This window comes from Neophocaena asiaeorientalis, unplaced genomic scaffold (assembly GCF_003031525.2).
Source record: "Neophocaena asiaeorientalis asiaeorientalis breed wild unplaced genomic scaffold, Neophocaena_asiaeorientalis_V1.1 scaffold118, whole genome shotgun sequence".
NCBI lineage: Eukaryota > Metazoa > Chordata > Mammalia > Artiodactyla > Phocoenidae > Neophocaena > Neophocaena asiaeorientalis.
The window spans coordinates 7536957-7555665 of NW_020175528.1; positions in this window are offsets into that span (position 1 = coordinate 7536957).

The window sequence follows — 18709 nt, forward strand, 5'->3', positions numbered from 1 at the left end:
CCCTTTAACTTCTAAAGGGTCTTCTGTTCCCAAAGAGTAGATTTCCTGGTAATGGACCAGCTGTGTGGGCAGGAATTGTGAACTGATGAAATTACAACAGCCATAAAACACTGATTTTTCTACTTGCACTATTTAGGTCAAAAGAAAAAGCACAGGTTCACACCTCACCAGAGAAGAATGAAGATTTGAAATCAGAAGCTGCAAGCTAATGGACTTCAAGGTAAATCACACTCATAGACATATGTGGTTTAACTCACCCTGTGTTTTAGTTTTGTCTTTCTTTCTTTTTTTAAAAAATAAATTTATTTATATATTTTTGGCTGCATTAGGTCTTTGCTGCTCTGCGTGGGCTTTCTTTTTAGGTGCAGCAAGCAGGGGCTACTCTTCGTTGCGGTGTGCAGGCCTCTCATTACAGTGGCTTCTCTTGTTGCGGAGCACAGACTCTAGTCTACGGCTTCAGTAGTTGTGGCACATGGGCTCAGTAGTTGTGGCTCGTGGGCTCTAGGGTACAGGCTCAGTAGTTGTGGTGCACTGGCTTAGTTGCTTCACGGCATGTGGGATCTTCCTGGACCAGGGCTCGAACCCATATCCCCTGCATTGGCAGGCAGATTCCCAACCACTGTGCCACCAGGGAAGCCCAGGATTTTATTTCTTTCTTGAATTAATTGAGAATATTTAGAAATCAATAGATTTCACATACAGATTCAGATGTCTAGTGTCACTTGAAAGATCAGATGACTTCATAACACTGGGCTGGGGAGTAGCAACTTCTACGGGGCACACACCCTCCAGTTTGCCACAGTTGTCCTCTGGCTGATTTATTTTATTTGCTTAGATCCTGTAGCATTTGAAGTTTTGATCCCAGGCTTAAGGACTAGTTTTCAGATGACATTTCCAACATATTCATTTTTGATCTACTTCCAATTCACCTCTTTTATCTGTGGGCACCTACATCTTATTCTCAGGGTGGGTACCCAAGAGATCAGACTAGTGGGCAGCTGGCTTCCAACCACCAGGCACCAACCAACTAGAAAGAAGTCCCCACAATGCAACCTGCAGGATCTCATGCTGGGCCAGTTTCACCCCTTTTGTTTCTAAACCTTGGGAAAGTTGGGGGAGGGGCTTTGGCAGCCAAGGTGAAGGAGGGTATTCCAGTATGGAAATGCTTCACCATTTAAACAAGTAGGACTACTGTGCTGGTGCCTGCCCATGGAGGATCAGCCCTGCCTATAACTGAGGCAAAGTGTGCAGTGTCTTTGCCCTTGAACTCACCCTCCACAAGTCTAACTCTGTGCATTAGCTGTGTATGTTGTGTGTGTTTGTGTGTATGTCAGTTTTGCTTACTAGATTTAAGCTTTACAAAGGTAGTATAGAGCCTTGCACAATGTAGACAGGTCATAAACGTATTTTAAGTGGAGTAGATTGAATTATTTATTTATTCCAAGGTCTCTGTAATTTTCATTGCCATGTGATAAATGAAACCATGTTTGGTTTCCTTGTGCATATTTGATTTTCATACACCTGTATTTCATATCAAGGAGAAAACCAATCAACACTGTCATATAGAAACATCCCTGAACCACACATAAAATACCTTTAAAAAAACATTTAACCTTTGAAATTGAAGTATAAACAGAAGAAGAATTCATAGATTTTCTAATTGTCTTATCCTGCTGTGGGCACTAGCAGACATTCTCTCTATAGCTATGACTGTGACTGCACACAATAATTAATGCAGAGCCTAGGAAAATTAGTTTAAAAGTATAAGGTCACTTTCAGATCACTAGATATTGATAGTACTTTTTATTTCATCTTCTACTATAATTTGAAGCTTGGAAAATTTTAATACAGATAGAAATAATTGCTAGAGGAAATATTTCTATTAAAATGGTGGATTAAGGAGAAGGTAAAATTTTCCCAGCTGAATACAAATTTTCCGTATAATTATACAAAGATCTTAAAATAATCATAAAAGATTCTTCCAATAAAAGCTATTAAATGACTGTGTAGTTGATATAGAAGATTTGGCTCAAATATTCCATGTGTAATAGTGCAAAATACTTTCTAATGGAAACTTTTCAAGGAGCCATATTGAGTCAAGAAATTTCTTTCTGTTTAGACAATACTGTGAATAGTAATTGATGCTTACCAGGGTTTAAGAGACTATTTCTCTTTGAAACAATGGATTTTCCTCTAACCCCATTGCCTTTTGTAAAAAGATGTCTTTGGAGATATTGGTAAGACACACACAATTACTGAATTGACTTTATTAAATGAATCTGCTGTGTTATTTTACTCCAAAAAAAAATTCACATGCATTCTGAAATTTGATGACTTAAAAGTTAATTTTAAGAGAAGATGCAAGTAATTGAAGCAAAAAATAGTTTCTTTCAATGCTTAGAAGATTTCGTCTCTAACCATACACACTCACTTTACCATAACACAAATAGGATTCTTGTATTTGTTCTTTTCAAGTGATCTATAATTTCAAAGTCTGGATTACACAAAAATGGATATTTAATTTGTCTTAAAAACAACTATATAGTGGCACAAAAGTGTTACAAAAAAAGCCTAACCAAATTAGAATTATGTCAGTGGAGGGAAAGTTTGGTGCCCTGGCAGCAGCAGCCTGGTTTGGCTGCCTCTACTCCTCAACATCTCCAGAATGCTGGGCTGAGTCCAGGGTCTTCAGATGGCAGAGTTGATTTTGGGTTGCTTAGTGAAGAGCTGTCAGCACCAAAATGATAGTAGCAAAGCTGAAACTAGAGGCTACCCACGGTCAGTCAGATGTTGAGTCACACAGCAGGGGATACTGGAGTCCATCAGACTGAGAGTCTGGAGGGATGGGTGAGTTCAGAATCTGTGGGTTCTGTCATGGAAGCATTTCTTTTGAAGACTTCAGGACTAGCCACTGAGGTCATGGCTTTGGCCAGTCTTAAAGGTAGAGTACTTAGAAATTGGGACATGACAGACAGCACTGGAAATGTGGGGTTTTCTCTTCAGTGGAAGATAAAATGTTCGCCTTATTTCTCCATACCTTGCAAGCTGATTGGCCATAAATTCTCATGAGAATTTCATGACTATGCCCAGTCATGTATGGTCATTTTACTCTGCTTTACTAAGATTTCTGGGCTAGGCTGACACTTCACTTGAGTTCTTCGAAATTTTAAAGGGTCTTTGTAATAATATGGTGAGTCTTCAGTAGGTCTCCTTAAGCCTCATGGTATATTGTGTTATTGTCCAAGTGTCATTTCAGATGAATAGTTATTGTCTATGTCAAAAGACTAAATCCTAAAGATGCAATTTAAGCAACGCATGGAGTTGCCAACATGCAAATCAGTTTGGTTTTTCAAGAAGTTCAGTTGTTTTGGATGAATGAAAGATTTTTACTCCTTGGACTCTGAGTATAATATTGGTGGATGCAACACGGAACTCAGTCAGTCTTGGGAAATTTTCTTGGATTCGTTACTTGGGCTTTGAATCTTGGGTTTCTCCATTTGAAAATAATTCCTATCTTACAGGCTTGTTGTACGAATTAATAATAAGCTGGATACATATGAAGAAACTTTATGTACAATAATACACTATACAAATGTCAAGTAAAAAAAAATACTTTGCCTATAGGTAAAATCAGGAGTCAGTGGGTACCAGAGCTGTTGGTAATGATATTTCATGCCCTCTAAGAAAATTAATTTTTTTACATTTCTATTCTGAACAATTGAAACATCTAACTATATGGAACATACGTTACTGAACACAAGTTCCTGTGCCTGATGCACCGTGAGGCCAACATCAGAGTTTGGAGCAGAGAAAGGTTTATTGCAGAGCCATGCAAGGAGACATGCAGCTCATGCCCAAAAAACCCCAAACTCCTCAAAGGGTTTCAGCAAAGCACTTTTAAAGGCAAGGTGAGGGAGGGGAGCAGGTTAGTTGTAGCAAACTTCTTGGTGTCTGAATCCTTTGTTCTTGCAGCTGTCCACCTAGGTCAGGTCATGATGTTCCTGTAAACCTCCAATAAAACAAATGTTATTCTCTGTTCTGCAACTTTATATCTCTATATGAATGGACTGTTAAAGGTCAGAGCCCTGAGAATAGGCTACCTTGTGTATTTCAGGCTATAGGCAACATTCTTTTACAAAAGGTGCAGAGCCAGCATGACTAAGCACAAGCAATAGAACAGATCTAATATGGAGTCAGATTTGTTCTTCCCTATTACATATACACTTACTTTCTGAAGATTCCAAACTCTAGAAACAGGGAGGTGGATATATTTACAATATAAGTAATTTATCCCCTGGTTCTTCTCGTACATCTATGTCCATTACTTCTTCTTTCCTTGGGTTCTTTTTCTCTCTTTTTATTTTTTCTGTTTCTCTTTGTTCTCTAGCTTTTTCTCATCACAATTTTGTCATATACCACGGACTTAGTGACCACTTAACAAATATTCCTCAATCTGCATTTTTAGCTCAAAACTTTCTTCTGAACTGCAGAGTAGTGCACACCTAGGTATTCACAGATGCCTGAGCTCCCAAGCCCCTAAACTTGTTCCGTTTTCTGTATTCCATTCCTTGGTCATACTCCATTTAAATTTATTCTCCGCTGGAGTTAGCGTTATCTTTCTTAAATGCAAACCTGATCATGTTAAGCCCTTATTTATTAAACCCTTCTATTTTCCATCCCCTTTAGAATTCATACCTGTTTATCTTTCCAAACGCAACTCCTCACAGAATTGACTTGTGGTTTTCCAAATGTGTCGGACAGCTTCTTTCCTTCACCCTACTGTCCATGCTGTCCTCTCTGTCTGGAATGGCCTTTCTGATCTCGTCTGCTTAGCAAGCTCCTGTTTCACATTCAAACAGTCAAAATGTCTTCTGTAACATCTGTCACGATATCCTCTAAGAAATCTGACCTGCCTGCCTGCTTCTCCAAACAGGATTAATTACTTCTATTATTGTACTTCGTACACTGTATTACAATGATTTGTTTATGTACCCTTCTCTCTTACCAGGCTCTGAGTAACTCAAATATGAGGTCCATACCTTATTCACTTGAGCACATGGCTCACGGCACAGTTTCACACACACATAGATGTTTAATGCTTGTGGAGAGCAGTTCAGTGAAGACTGCAACGTTGTTACACAATTGATCTCTGAACTGGTTTGAGTCTATCTGGGCAGTGAGGAAATGTGGATGTGGAGAGGATATTACTTTTGTCTCTTACCTGTTCATGTCTATTCCTCTGGAATTTATGTACTCTGTTAAGAAGATTCTTTCCTGGGTGGAAAGAAATAAGACTGTTTTCAGTAAATATTTTCAGTGGATTTTCTATCATCAGGAAGTAATAAGAAAAATACTCATTGAATGTAATTTACAGAGAAAAACATCATTCATTCATTGAACACATGTTCTCTGATGACCTACTGTCTGCCCAACACTGTTCTGAGCATTTGAAATATAGCAGTGAATAAGGCAGACGCAGATCTCCACCTTCATAGCAAGCAAGCAAGCAAGAAAGAAAGAAAGAAAGAAAATAGAAGAAACTTCATTAACAGAGAAAAGGCACTTATCTTTTCCACAGATCTTATATGATTTCTTATTCCAAAATCCTCCTTCCTACCTCCCGACTTTCTCACTTTAGGACATTTTACAGGCTTAAAAGAAAAGGCAAATACAAAAACTGAAATGTTCTCAGAAGGGCTAGCTTAAAGCTCATGACAAATTTTGGAAATGGAGTGTTCATGTATACTTTGTAGAAAAAGTGAGAAAAGACCGCCATTTTTGGTAAGGTTAATTGGGATGCCAAGGATAGAAAATCAGTGTGTTCTGCAATATGGATTCCACTACCAACCTGTGTTTTTGATCTAATAAGTTTTAAAAAATATGTTTTGCTAAATTATTGTATCCTTGTCTCCTCAGTCAGAATGAATATATGTGTGTGGTTTGTGTCAAGGCAGCTCTTCAAAGTGCAGTGGATCTGATACTTGTACTGTTGGAGTGTGTGCTCAGTAATTTTTCACTCGAACGGACAGCATGTAATATTCAGCCATCCCAGGGCAGTAGTAACTCGTACTCTCCACTTTTTGATGATTCTTTCAAAAGATTTGATGAATATGTATATCATATGACAGTAAGAGCTATGTCTGCCTATTTTCCATCTTTTCAACTGGTTGTAGTTTAGTTGCCTAAAACCAAAAGTTTACAGTGCATAACCACGTTGGAGAATGGAAGGAGAATTTTAATGGATGTCAAACAAGAAAAGCAGCAGACACCTAGAGCAAAGTGCTCTACACTCCCCTTGAGTAATGATAGTTCATTTACATGGGTGAGAGCCAAGTCTGCTTGGCTAGGAGGCAGTTTTTAATAGTGTATGTCAGGGACACAAAACGAAGCTTTCCATGTATCCTCACAGAGGAGTCTTACATTCCTGAAGTACTGATTAATGAAGTTTCTGTGCTAGAATTTTAGTCATATGGATTTTATTTTCTCCTTCGTTTAGTCACAGCTTTTCTCATTTTCCTTTATGGCCAGCTCCTGCCTTTGGAAACTATGCAAACACACTTAGGCAAAAGCACAAGAACAATAGTTCTGGAAAATGTAGGCCAATGTTGCTGAGAGCCCTTGCCAGAAACTAATTTTAGTTAAAGAGATCTGACTATTTTCAAGCCATTCACTTTCCACCCTTCCTACCAACCCTGGAACATTACAGATGAAAGTGCCTCACGGAGTTGGGAATTTGTGACAAGAGGGTTCTTTAAACCATTTTCATCATTTTATAACAAATTCAAGACTTATGCTGGGTCAGGGGTTGGTGACCTTTGGCATGCACACCAAAAGTGGACTGAGATTAAGGGACAACATTTTGGATACATTCTTCCTTTCTGACAAACACTCCTTTCCTTCCTCCTGATAGAACTTAGCTCCAGGAGGGCTGCATACCCACCAAAACCCTCACCCAGTTTCTTTCTTTTTTTAGGTTGGCTTCTAGTTGCTAAGGTGTTAACTGCTAGATTAAATGAGTGAATTAAGGGCAACCCCTCCCAAATCATTTGCATTTAAAAGGAGATAGTAGGAGATTGGAGAGCCAAAGGCAGCTTTAGTCCTGGAAGGAGAAGCAGAGGGTGCTATTTTCAGACCTGGGCAGCTAGGCTTTCTACTTTGTACTCTGCCCCTTGCACTTACAGCCAAGATCATAAGTAGATGGTTACAAATTGGTTCCTTAGGTCCAAACTCCATTTTCATAACTATTTTTTTCTATTCATAGCTTCAACAAAAAGAATCTTAGACATATTTTACAAACATCAAAATCCTTACTATGTTATTCCTCAGGCATCCTATTTTTTATTTGGAAAATTTAAATTCCTGTTAAGATTTCTTTTTATGGTCATCTAATTCTAATTCTTTGACCAGTGTCACTGCTTTCTTTTGAACTGTCTCCAGGTTATCTTTTTTCTCTTAATTGTGAAGTCAATAACCAAATATATCTCTAGAGTAATAGTCAACATACGGAGATATCTGAAAGAAAAATTTCTACAGGTGATATTGTTGTTTTTTTACTGTTTTAAATTTATTAATTCCAAGCATAAAATTATTGGTGAATTTGAAACTATATCTTTTTATATATCCAAATTCAGCAAGATTCACAATGACTTTTGGGAGATAACAAAGCTAAGCTGAAATTATAGCCGTTTCTTGTTCAATTTGCAGCCCCAGTCTAGACCCTTAAAATTTATTCACAACCATGCCCAGTACATTTTTACTTGATATTTCAATAATTTACTTTAAAATTGTACCATCCAATGTATGTCTCTTTAGATAACTCAAACTTTTCCTGATTATTTTTCCAAATTATTTAGATTTTCTTGAATTTTAATCAAATTTTTGAAAGGTTAAGCAACGCCTTCTTCCAGGATTTCATGTTTAAAATGGATAAACAGGATCCCTGTTTCATCATCCAAGTTGTGGATAAAATGTGTAAAAGCCTTTGGCTTACCTTCTGGCTTGAAACACATCCAAGCAGTCCTTCTTAATTGGTGTTCTAGATTGTATAAATTAGGAACACTATTTCTTTAACGCTTGACCACTGCCACCACAGTCTGGGAAATGAACACTGAATTTCCAACCCATTTGCCTAACTCGAACATTTCACATTACTGAGACAGAGTTTGGTAGGCAGAGGCAATGCTATCATAAGACATTAGAAAGTATTTTTGGGGAGTGAGGTGGCTTGGGCACGGAATGGGAGAAGACAAATTCCTGGAGGGCAAGAACTCTAGTCCATTAAAAGAATTCAGAACAGTCAGTGCATTAGCCATGAAATAGTTGAAGAATATATTCAACATTAATTTGCAGAAATTACGTACCCTCTAGGTGTAAGATGGTAATTTATTCTTTATGATAAATATCAGAATTGATGGGGGCTTCCCTGGTGGCGCAGTGGTTGAGGGTCCGCCTGCCGATGCAGGGGACGCGGGTTCGTGCCCCAGTCCGGGAGGATCCCACATGCCGTGGAGCGGCTGAGCCCGTGAGCCATGGCCGCTGAGCCTGCGCGCCCGGAGCCTGTGCTCCGCAACGGGAGAGGCCACAACAGTGAAAGGCCCGCGTACCGCAAAAAGAAAAAAGAAAAACTCAGACTTGATTAATTGAGAAATAGAGTGAGAGAGACTTGAGCTTCAGTCAGATGATTGACTCTTGGCCCAACTGCATGGCTTTTTTAGCAGTGAGGAACCGCAAATAGCCCAGTGTCACCACTGGTTAAGAGTGAACTGGACTATAATCCATGTTTATTAAATACTAGGACAGTGTTCTTTCCAGTACACCATCACTCACATTATAACTTACCTAATCACTATTTATCAGTCTAGCAGTTCCTTTCAGTGACACTCATTTACAGTATAGTTGAAATGTATCTATCTCAATTGCATTTCTTCTGAATGAATTACTGCTTTTGCTATGGTCTGATAGAAGTTTTATTAATAGTAGCTATCAATTTCTATTAATTTTGTTGCTCAACTTTATTACCTTGATTTCATATTTTGCTTATTTTTATCTGACTTTTCTCAGTGTTTTACTTAAATAAATTTAAACAGAGCAAAAAAGGTAAACTTCATATACCCCCAAATCAGATAATTATAAATTTTCAGTTGTTTTATTGAAACATTCCAAAACATTTCCAAACTGCAGTTAAAATGTTGAATTCTAGCTTTATAAAATATGCCATTTCCATCAAGAAAGAAATAAAAAATATGCCGCAAGGGTCTTCCTTTACAGGTTGTCCCCCGCCACCCATTGTGATTTTAAAAAGTTGCCTTTCTAAATCAAGTACTTTTTTTTTCTTTTTTTAAAGTATGGTGTATTTCTAACTGTAAACCCTCAAATATTGTATATGTTCTTGACCGGGGAAAATTTTGGAATTTACAGTGTGTCAAGGATATTCTAATTCTGCTAAATAATTTTCATGGCAGATGATTTGAGGACTTTTCCACAGACTAACTTCTGGCTCTTATTTCTTGGCCACAACCCATGTACTTCCTGCACCAGGCACCACAGGGTATGTTCAGATCACAGTACAATCTCTAGCCCTGCACATTTATGTCATTGTACTAAGTTAGCTCAGTGAGCAGTTGAAATATTTATAGAAGCCTTTCCTAAATGTGTATAACTAACAGTAACTTAGCTACACAGGGAAGTGACTGCAAACCTCATAAATCTATTCCACTAAGCCAAAGTAAATGTGTCCTCAACTCAGCTTCCCCTTAGCTAGACCTCAACTCTGTCCATGGTTTCTCCAATACAGTGGTGTATGGTAAGTGTTTAACAGCCAGTTCCCCAGGACAAAAGGTATGAGTATATATATGTACATATATTTATTGTAGATTTTACACATATAAAGGATTTATACATAATTTTTAACTACTAATAAGATATACAATACTCCACTGTAAATTCCTAACACACCCAAATTGATTTTCACAGAAAGTTTCCCTTGATTTTTGCTGGACTCTTGGATTGGTGACCAACCTATGGTTTCCATTCAACTATGACTTGACAAATGCAATTGCATCTCTTTTCTTATAAAAGGACGGAAGAAAATAAAAATAGAAACAAAAGCCAAAGACAAAAACATTTTAGGTGAAAAGAGTGATAGTTGTTGAAATCTTTATCCTCATTCCCCTGCCCCATTTCCAGGCTAAGAGGCAGTCCCTGTCAGCCGTTTCCTTCTAGGAATTTTAACGGAAACAGCATGATGTGGTGAAGAGGCCACTACCTAGGATCCAGTTCTGGTGCTGCCATCTGCTCTGTGTGATCACAGGCAAGTTCTTTACCTCTCAGTTTCTTCATTTGAAATTTGGGGCAATAATAGCACCTGCATCATAGGGTTTGTATGATTAAATTAGTAAATGTAGAATTTGGGGCACTTAATAATGAATTAGGACTAAAAGAGTTAATATATCTTAGCGCTTAGTACATGGAAGAGAGAGAGCTACAAAGATGAAAAAGGACATAACCTTTGCATATAAATAAAGTTACAACTTGAAAAAGAAAACATTGCAAACCAATTTGAACTTTGGAAATGTACTTTTAGTATAATACAGGCTGTTCTTTGAGGTCATCACCCCCTTTAGCTTACATTCATTGATTCACACATTCATACATTTAGCAAGTATTTATTTAGCAGATAATGTATAGAAGATACTGTGTGAAGCATAGGATGAGTAACTGTACTATAGTCTCAAGAAGCTTGGATTAAAGTAGTCAAAAGTATACACACACATCTTTAAAGAACGATAATATCTGGTAAGCGTATGAGCACATACAAACAATCTATCTGTGAGTTCAGAGATGGGGGAGAGAGTTTCTAACCAGTACGCTCTAGAAAAGGAATAATAGAGGTAGAGGATTTGGCCTGACCCATTGAAACAGAAGGGAAAACTAATCATTCAAAGGCTGAATTTGTCACCAGGCTAAAAATGCACAATATTTAGAGGGTTTTTTTGTTTGTTTGTTTGTATTATTTTCCAACATTTAAACATTGGACATTTTCTCAGAAACATCTGTGTTTTGGGCTTTTATTGAAAAATTGGAAGATCTGACAACTTCCTTAACCTCTGTTCCAACATTGCCACTATCATTTGGAAGCAAGTTATCTTGGTCCGTTCAGGTTGCTACTACAAAATACCATAGACTGGAGAGCTTACAAACAACAAGAATTATTTCTCAGGAGCAGAGGCTGCAAAGTCCAAGATAGGGCACCAACAGATTCAATGTCTGGTGAGAGCCTGTTCCCCAGTTCATAGGCCGCATCTTCTTACTGTGTCCTCATATGGCAGAAGGGCAGACAGGGGAAGCTAGCTCTCTCATGGCTCCCTTAAGGAGTCCCAAATGTGAGGCAAATGCTAATCTAATCTCACTCATAAGGGCTCCACCTTCATGACCTCACGTAATTCTAATTACTACCCAAATGCCTCACCTCTTAATACCATCACATTGGGGTGTAGCATTTCAACATATGAATTCTGGGGGGACACAAACATTCAGTCTATAACACCAGTAACAGTTACCCCTCTAGAAGGGGTATCCACTCTTGCCATGTGGCAGCAGTACCCACATACTCAAACCTGTGAACTGGATTTCAAACTTGCAGCCGCTGAAGAACAAATGGCACAGAGCAATTAAAGACTTCAATTCACTAGGTTTACACACTGTTTGGCTGCCAATCACAGTCACTCTTCCACCTGTTTGGCTTTGTTGAGAGGCAAAAAAATGTACTCAGCAATGACACGTAAAGTAATTGAACTTGTCAACTCGCTGCACAAGTAGATCAGTGACATCTTGCATTGTTACAAAAAGCACTGACCACACCTTTCCAGGATGTGTACCATATCACAGGAGGGCTCTAGCCCAAAGTAGCAAAAACACCTCTGAACTGCTCTTTTCCCCACTTACCCCTGTCTTTATAGTCCTGTGTTCCTTTTCTTTTGTTTAATTGTGGTAAGATTTATGTAACGTAACATTTACTGTTTTACCCACTTTAGGGCTACAGTTCAGTGGCACCAAGTACATTCACATTGTTGTACAACCAGCATCACTATCCATCTCCAGAACTCCTTTCATCTTGAAAAACGAAAACTCCAAACTTATTAAACATCCTAACCCCTGGCAATCACCGTTCTTCTTTCAGTCTCTCTGAATTTGACTACTCTAGGTACCTCATGTAATTGTATGTGGAATCATCCAATTTTTATCCTTTCATGACTAGCTTATTTCATTTAGCATAATGTCTTCAAGGCTCAGCCATGTTGTAGCATGTGTCAGAACTTCCTTCCTCTTTAAGGCTAAATAATAGTCCAATGAAAATGTTAAAACACACTTTGTTTATCCATTCATCCATCAGTGGACACTTGGGTTGTTTCCACTTTTTTGCTATTGTGAATAATGCTGCCATGAACATGGGTATACGAATATCTGAGGTTCTGCTTTCAATTCTTTTGGGTATATACCCAGAAGTGAAATTACCAGAAGTGGTAATTCTGTGTTTAATTTTTTGAGAAAACACCAGACAATTTTCCACAGCAGCTGCACCATTTGACATTCCCACCGGCAACACACAGGGGTTCCAATTTCTCCACCACGGTCATATGGTCCTTTATCTTTTCTCCCCTCCCTGCAGCAGAAACTTCCTTTTCTGTGGCAAGTTTGAAGTCTACCTTAAAATATGGTGTGACAAAAGAAAAATATTAAAATAAGTGTCAGAGTAAGGTTCAACTTGAAAATTCCACAGGACTAGGAAAAGATCATGTAACACAATGCTTTTGCTAGGCACGTGGAAAACCCTAATCCCCCTTCTTCCAGGGAGAAGTTTGATCCCTTCTAGTTGGAGAGATTTAATAAGTGTTAAAATGATTGCGACTTGAGCTTAAGGAATTACAGAATTTTAATAGTTAGCATAAAACATCCAACACAGACATACTTAAAAATTCTATACAACACAGGAGGAGAAAATTGGGAATAAAGAACCAGCTAAAATGAATCCCTTGCGTGATATTAAAAGGAGGCCTGGGGAACTATTTCCGTGACTATGTTTGCCAAATTGTACAGTAAATATATGAATGGGAATGGTGCTAGATAGAGCTTTTAGATATAGTTTTTGTTCTTATTCAACTCGCATGTGTAGTTTAGAAACTAGAGGATCTAGAGAGCAAGGGACTCAGCCTCCATCACTTGCACTTAACAGAGACTCAAAGATGGGCAGAGGAGAAGGAGAGCTTTCTAGTAGAAAAAAGAGAAGCCTTCAGGGTGTACCAGCCACATTCCTTGCCATGTTTCCATGCCAGTTATTTGTTGGGGGTGGGGCTGGTCATCCAATTTAAAAAAAAAAGAAAGAAACTAGGGAATCTAAATTTAATAGGAGGATATGACCATTCTTACAGAAGAAAGGGTTTGGAGGCATCATGATCTATGCAGCCCAAGAGACTCTGACAATGCCAAAGCGGTCTGCAAAGCTCTACACCAGGTGTCCTCCTATTACTGTAATAGAACCAAGTAACTTGGAGATACGGGAAGTTGCACTTTATTTGAGGGGTGGGAGTAAGGCCAGAAAAAATTCTTATCTCAGATAAAGTTGAGTAGGATCAGAGATAGGTGTCTTATTGACTGAGATCCACACAGCAAGCCTCATGCCCTGGCTCATTTATCTCCCTGCTCCAGGAAGAGGAAGAATGATGATATTTAAAACCCTTGTGCTCTAGCATTTTTAGGATCCTTCTTATACTGCTTGAGTATTAGTTCGGCTTTTATTTATTTTTTTACTGTTGTTACATGTATTGTTCTACTACTTCTGGATTGGGATGGCTCGGTGACGTACCACTGTCATGCTTACATTTATTTATTCCAGTTAAATCTTTACATATCCTATCAGTTTTTCTTTCTATAATAGGTTTTAATACAAGCTCATTTTCCTAAAATGTGATTGATTCCGGTATCGTTAGGTTATCTCACCATTTTCACATGTCTTTTGTACTTTTTTAGGAGGCGGCATCTAACTAGCGTAGTTGCAAACTGAAGTACCCTTGCTCAAAAAAGACAATTCATTTAGTGAGTCCCCATAATACCTGTTATTTAACCAGAGAAATTAACCTTTGGAACAAAATGTGTTCTTCTCTTCAATCAGCAGGTCTCTTTAGTGTTCTCGCTTCTCAGACATGCTGTGCTTTAAAAGCAGATTAGAACTGACAACAATTAGTCACATGTCTGAATTTTAGACGGAAAATAAAAATGAGCTCCTGTGCACAGGAAGTCCAAAATTCATCTTTCTTTCGCCTAAGGTTTTCTTTCCTCAATATCAGTTATCAGTTTAATATAATAGGGTTGACTTAACAATGATATATTTCAAGCTGAAGGCAGAAATGAATTTTGCATTAATAAATTGTTTGGAGATGGATTCAAAGAGTATTTCATTATATAAGAAGGGTAGCTATAAAACATGTTTGGTGGTCTTTCCATCATTACTACCTGTGGCCCATTTGTGGAGATGACATTTATCAGTGTGACAGGGAATATTAAGCAAGGGATAGACAGTTATTAGCTGAAGTCCTGATATATTTACACCGTGGGAAAATGCACTTGGTATTTTCTTTCTGGCAACTGGTCGGCTGTTCATAATTTTATGGAAAATTGATTAATCACACATTTAACTCAATGCAAGATCTTCTGCACTGTAATAAATTATGGCCATTAATCAATAAGTACAAAGTAATTCCAAGAGTCTGGAGACACGCTGGCTTCTAATAGAAAAACTTGCACTTAGGCCTTTCTGCCAGTGACCACTTCATCTGAGGTATTTTGCACCTGCCTCGATCCAATTAGATGACATAATTAATGAACCTCAATGCTCTTGATAATTTGTTACACAAAAGAAAGAATGCTTTGGCACATCCATTAAAACCTGATGTATAACACTTTGCAGAAAAGGAAAAAAAACTGATGAACTAAAGCAACAGAGGGGCTTATGCTGGGAATCTTTGTGTTCAAGTGTAAACGTGAGAAGCTGCAGTCTTACTTCATGTTGGGTGAAGATTCAGTTGCATTTGTTAAAATAATCCAACGGGGACCTTTTTTTTCCATTAGAAAAGTGAATTCCGCCTGTGTGCAAAATTTCATGCCATCTTGTTTCTTTTATGACAAATTAAATGGTATGATTAGAATAAGTATTCAGGAAGTATTGTTTCAGAGGCAATCTAATAAATGTTTCCTTGGTTAAGTATCAGTTACAGTTTTACATATCACAGTCATTCTGCACCTGTTTTATGCAGCTAACAATAGGCCTCTCAATAGATTTCCATGAGAGAAAGCCTGGGAAGATAAAAAGAAAACCAGTTTGCAGCTAATTCTGTCACTAGGAAACGCCAGGAGTAGATTGTGTTTAGAGACTTTGAAAAACAATTAGCTATGGATTATACAACTGAAAGCCCTTTCCTAACTGTACCTGGAAAATACTTTGCCCATTTAATGCCTTCTAAGCTGTCACTGAGCTTGAACTTCAGTCCCAGTGATTAATGAAAAGCTGCAGGGCACAGCTAGGAGCTAAAGTCTCAATTATGAAAAAGCAGTAACTAGTTTAATGTGCTGATGCTTTTATACTTAAAGTGACAGCTATGAAAAATGGCAATATTTCCAATCACGCTTTAATAATTTATCATTCATTTATTGGCATGTCCAATGTGCTTGACTCCCACTGTTTTTTTTTTTTTCTTTTTCTGGGCTCCTGGTGTTATGACACTGAAGAACACAATGTGATCTGGTTCCTTAAAAAACAGACCTTCCTTTTTGGAAGCTGGGACCTATCATCATAAAAGTTTTATGTCTGTCTGTCTATGTTTGTCTGTCTGACTCTATCTATCTATCTGTCTATCTATCTATCTATATTTCACCTGTCAATTATCTATGTAATTTCCAGTTAGTGCCAAGATATAGCAATCGAGTTTTTGAAAAGAGCACGGTCCAGTGACTCTTGTCTCTGTGTAGGTCACGAATTGCCACCTTAATTCCTCACAGACACCTTGAATTATATGCCTTTGGTTATAAGAGAAACTAGACAGGGGTGGGTGGAAGAATCAACGTTAGTTTCCCTGTGCCAAAGGGAAATCAATCCAGATGTGCAGACAGTGGACAAATAGAAGCCAATTATAGAGCAGTAAATGAGGTTGGGGGAAGACACACCATATTTTTGTGGGTAGTGCTACCAAGATATCTTGTAAAGTTATTTAGGTTTAATTTTACATTTTTAATTTCAGGAATGAATTGTTTGTTCAACAGCCATAGTCATTCCCTTGGTTTGTTTTATTAGGTTATCTTAGACTGTTCATTGTAGTTTGTGCTTGGTAACAGGCCCCCAAGGATTCAGATCACAAGTTGGTAAAAGAATATACCTGCAAGTGAGGTCATAAAACTCAAGTTTCAAGGCAGGTGGCAGTTTTGCTAGTAAAATATTTAAGGAACCACTTGTAACTAAAATGGGCTTAAAGTACTTCTTGTTTGTCCTGGTGGCAGCTCAATTTTGACCCAGATAACAGTGGTGCTGTTCACCAGACCACATGGATCTTGGTTTTTGATGAATTGTTAGGATGCTATTCGAGTACAGTGATAGAAATGGTACACATTGTCATCTCTCTGTGTTTGATCTGCTCCCATAAATAAAGCAGACAGGTGACAACCCATTCACAGGACTGAACTTATTAAAACTGTAAAAGTAAAACTGGAGACTGGGTTTAAAACTCACTTTTAAATTCAGCAGGCTGTCTAATTTTCTTTAGATAAAAGACCCAGATATTTGGGGGCAAGGATATTTAATGCATTTTGAAAAAAATAATGCAACAATATAGTTACAAGGAAGAATGATGTCCCTTTTGGGCACTTATATTTAGCCATATTAAGAAGTACAGGACATTGTTTAATTTTACATGGCATTCATTAATTGGTTAATTTTCTTTTTGACCCCTCTGTTTAAGCTAAGCCAAGAGAATATGAGCCCTTGTTTATCCTATTTCCTACCACTCTTGAGTCCGTGTAAATAACTTGTTAGTCAGACTGTCTTTACTATTATCCTGTTAGTGTCTTACACAGTACATTATCATGCTCAGATCACCTTTTCATACCCAGGCATGCTTCTCTGGATTTTTCTCTTTTAATGACATGATTTTCTTATGCTATTTAACTTATCTAATAACTTTCTTTTCAAAACGCTTCAAATCACTTTCCAGGATTATTCTTAAGCTTAAAGTTGATCATATTCTTTAGGCCTTTATTATAGTTCAGATCCATTCCTCCAGCAAAATTTGGCTGATATTTGACTCTGATAGGTCATATTTTCCCACCCTTTTCCCCAAACATCTGTGAATTTACCAGCACACACTGAAATGTACCATGCATGCTGCCTTGTTATTTTCTGTAGACATTGATACAGCCATCTGTCCACAGACATTTTCTTACTCACATATGTGGCTGCACACACACACCACTCACACACATACATACAAACACAGCCTACACATACATATAACACGCACACATGCACACACACAACCCGTGCTCTGTTTTGGATATGAATAGATTTGCAGTTATTTAAGGCTATCAGCCTTTGTCTCTCTTTAGTCTAGTCTTGTCCCATATAGAACTTTAAAAAAAGTTATGTTTCTTTAAATAGCTTCATTGCTCCTCCTTTGAAAAAAGGGAAGAAACAGCAGCTTACACCCAGTTGCTTGGAGCACAGTGATGGAGTAAATATCCCTTAGGTGGCAGAAAACAGCTCTAGGCTCCTTGGATAAGAATGACATGATCCTACCACGGAATTTTAGGAAGTTTTGGAATTTTCAATTAAACTGTTCCATCTACCGGTAGTTTCCCCAAAGCTATGGGGGCAGCTTGCCCAGATCCTTTTTCCCGCAGATCAGACAAGGTCAAGAAGTGGGAGCAGTGCCAGGAGCTTGAGCTATTAGGTCCAGCTGTAAGATTTTTTCTTCTGTATCTGTCTTGTGGGGTCATTCCACCTATGCTTTGTTTTGATAGATAGTTCCTAACACAGGAGCCGGTTTTCCTCTGGGACGATCTAAACAATCATAATAGGCTTCAGTTTTAGAATGTTTTTAGCTGACATCTTCTCAACATTTTAGGAGGTCTGTATATGTGAACTTATGGTCTTCTTTTTACAGTAATAATATAACAATAATTACCGTGCTCATGGTGATTGCTGACATTTATTACACATTGTTCCAATATATTTGTAGATATTAATTTATTAAATTTTTACCACAATCCTATGAGCTATTCTTATCCCCTTTATATAGAGGGGGAAACTGATGCATAAAATGTTTAAATATCTTGACTGAATCTATACAACTGGCAAATGACAGCGCTGGGATTTGCACGTAGGTACTCTTACTCCAGAGTGTTCACTCTTAATTGCTATGCTATATTTCTAACTAGTATGAATTACTTTCTATTTTATAACATGGGTGAAACATAAGAGAAATGAGGTCATTACAAAGTAGTTGCTATGACAAGGTCTCTAGCAACTGAAAATTTTATACAAAACCCATTTCTATCATAATCTCTTCTTTCCACACATAGCCCATTTGGCATGGATTCTTTGTCTCTTGACCATAAATAATAAAATGGAGAGAGGAAACTCATCAAGCATTTATTTTTATTATTTTTA